This window comes from Xiphias gladius, chromosome 5, assembly GCF_016859285.1.
Source record: "Xiphias gladius isolate SHS-SW01 ecotype Sanya breed wild chromosome 5, ASM1685928v1, whole genome shotgun sequence".
Lineage (NCBI taxonomy): Eukaryota > Metazoa > Chordata > Actinopteri > Istiophoriformes > Xiphiidae > Xiphias > Xiphias gladius.
The window spans coordinates 5,640,639-5,643,604 of record NC_053404.1 but is presented as its reverse complement, the minus strand read 5'-3'; the positions used below and the strand labels follow the sequence as shown (position 1 = coordinate 5,643,604).

The window sequence follows — 2,966 nt, the reverse complement described above, 5'->3', positions numbered from 1 at the left end:
AAGTGGCAAGTGGATTGAAGAGGACAGTGTTAATGGATGTTTCTCTTCTTGAGGATGGTCACTTTTTTCCTGTGGGGCCTATCATAGGAACTCTGTCAAAACCTGTGGGTCCTTCAGCTCTGAGGTCCCCTGTCATCCTCCTGCAGTCTATGTTGTTAGGGTAAAACCCTCAGCCTTTAATATCGTTGCACCTAGGCCAAGAAAGAGGGTGTGTGTGTGTGTGTGTGTGTGTGTGTGTGTGTGTGTGTGTGTGTGTGTGTGTGTGTGTGTGTGTGTGTGTGTGTGTGTGTGTGTGTTTGTATGCGTGTGTGAAGTGAACTACAGCTGTTTTAGTATTTCTATGCCTCTGCATGCTCGTAAATGGGTTTTGGTGCCTCATATCCTGTCAACGTAGTGGTTTCCTCTTCCTGTATTTGTAGCTGTGCTGTTGCAGTTCTCCAGCTATTTGTCAAATAGTGGGGAAAAAGTTTCTCATCTTTTATTTCATTAAGAAGTCAAAACTAGCTTTGTACTGCCCTTGTGAACATGACCAATGTAACAACTATAAAGTCGAATGTTAGATCTCAGTTATTAGCTATTTAAACCCTGTCCCTTTAAAACATTGACCATCTGGCACGACCCATAGTTCTGTTAAGTTTATACTCCACTTGGACGGGGGAAGCTAATCAGCCTAGCTTGCTAACATTAGCACTGATTCCCACTAGACGTTAATTTTGGCTCACGTTATTTCCACAGCTGCTGAGGCATCAGCAGCTTCTGCACGCTCAGGGTTGTGTTTGTTCCATACTATACAAAGGAGGGGAGTCTAGCTAGCATTAGGTGTCTTCTTTATGGTTCTAATTGTCAAAACACACCAACAGGTAGTTCTTTAACCTCAACACTCTGTACGTTAATCAAATCACTAACTTGCGAAGTCACAGAGGGAGTGCTGAAATTCACAGATCGGGCAAATGCAATTTTCATTAAATAAGCTTGTACACGAGTCAAAACAAACACAAAGGATTTTCACAAAGGAAATTTCTTTGCAAACATGATTTTTTTTTGATATACTTGACTTTTAAGTATAAAAGTCAAGTATATCAATCATAGATCCAATTTTCAGCAACTCCTTGAAAAATGAGAAATATACAGTATATGGGATTGAAGTTTTTTGAACAAAGTAACACAGAAACCATAATAAGCTCTTTTCCTGAAGCCAAAAGCTAGGTAGCTAGTCATCTAGGTAGTTAGCTTGGTTAGGTAGTGGTGGTAAGTCACCACTAAGTTTTTTTTTTTTAATGCCCAGCTGAAATGTTAAGGCGGAGGATTTTTTTTCCCACAATGTGACAAGTATCTAATAAATTGAAATAAAAGTTAGAGCACTGTGCTCTAGAGGTTTTTACACTGGTTGTTTAGGTACCAGGGAAAAAAGCCTTGTTTTACATCGACACCAGTCCAAGCTAGCTTGCTAGCTTGAAGCACGCATTGGCTTTCAGTTAGGTATCAATACAAATAAAATAAATAATTAGGTTGTAGGTATTGCCACACATGCATTTGGGTACAACATATTATGACACTTGATGGTTTAAATAATTTAAGGAGGAAAGGAAATGGCCTAAAATTTATTTTTTTAAAAGATGTCTGCTTTTGTCAGTTTAAGTACACAGGAGTTGGTACTGGCCTTAAACTTTCCATACCACAATATGTGCAAATCCTGTTTTGTTTCTCAACTATCCTTCACTTTAGTTTCTTACTTTACCTATAACCTTCTACTGTTTTGATGTACGTAAACAACTGTACATAGACAGTACATAGACACCTGTCTGGTGCACATTCATGAGGTTTTTGAAGAGAAATGGAACCAAGCATGGAGGTGTTGAAGCATACTGGCCTAAATGTATCATTTGGTTAAGATTAGGAGGCGGAAACCTGATAGTGAGAGCTACACATGTAGAAGTTTAATTAAACCTAATTGGTCAAATTGAGTAGTTTTTTACTGTCAGCACGTGACGTTTGCATTATCAGCTTAGGCAGTTATCCCCCCAACATAACTATTTTGTGTACTATCTATGAGCAAGACAGGGTGCAGGGTGATGCTACCATTATAATTAAAATATAATAGTATATTAATAAAACTCAAACCACTGGAACATTATCTAAAGCATTATTTTAAGCTTTAACTTAAAACTCACCCAGTTTCTAAATGTATTTTACTAGCAGACACGATTAAATCCACCTCAACAAACTAAAAGTATAATTGGTTTGCACTTGTATTTTTTGGTTGTTTTTAAAGCAATATGGCATTAAAGTTGAATAGCAATTAAATTGGGTTATTACTTTTAGTATAATTTTTTTTTTTTTTTTCCCATCAGTCTACTCACATTAGGTGGTTCATTCGGTTTAGTTTAATCAGAGCACCATATGTTACTTTTAGACAAAACTATAATACAGCACTGTGCATAGATGGTTGCCATGGTTTGTGTGGTATCAACATGGAGTTGAAATGATGCCTGTACAGTATATCCAGTACTTCCGACAGCATATGAATGCACATAAATTGCCTAATTCTCTTGCAGAGATCTCATCATGAATGTCATTGCATGAGGATAACGTCACATGTAAAACTATGTGTGTTCATCTGTTAGTGTGTTTCCAGGTTCATTAGTCCGTTTTAATGTGTTTGGTAGTTATTTATGTCCTGGTCCAAGCAACCGGGACTCTGGACATTAGTAGAGATATGTTAAGTGTTTGACCTTTGTCCCTGTCTGTGTATTTTTGATTTGACTCAGCCTAATTGGTGTCAAGATATGAATATGTGTGTTTATTTTTCCTCATTAAACTCCTGGGATCCAATAGAGAGCAGTGACAAATAAGATGTCTTAATTGCTCTTCTTCTCGTGCTTTTTGGCTCAAACAGTGCTTACAAATGTCAAGTGAGAGAATTCATGCAAGGTACAGCATTGTTGGAAATAAAATGAATAAAAATC

The 2,966-nt window shown here is 37.4% G+C and overlaps 1 protein-coding gene across 1 annotated transcript in view; it reads left to right on the top strand.

Annotated features, from left to right (window-relative positions):
• Positions 1–2,966, top strand: part of lancl2 (LanC lantibiotic synthetase component C-like 2 (bacterial)) — a 27,489-nt gene extending 24,523 nt beyond the window's left edge. The window contains exon 9 of the mRNA XM_040127542.1: positions 1–2,966. This exon is cut by the window's left edge and continues 351 nt beyond it. The gene's annotated coding sequence lies outside the window, so the exon portion shown is untranslated.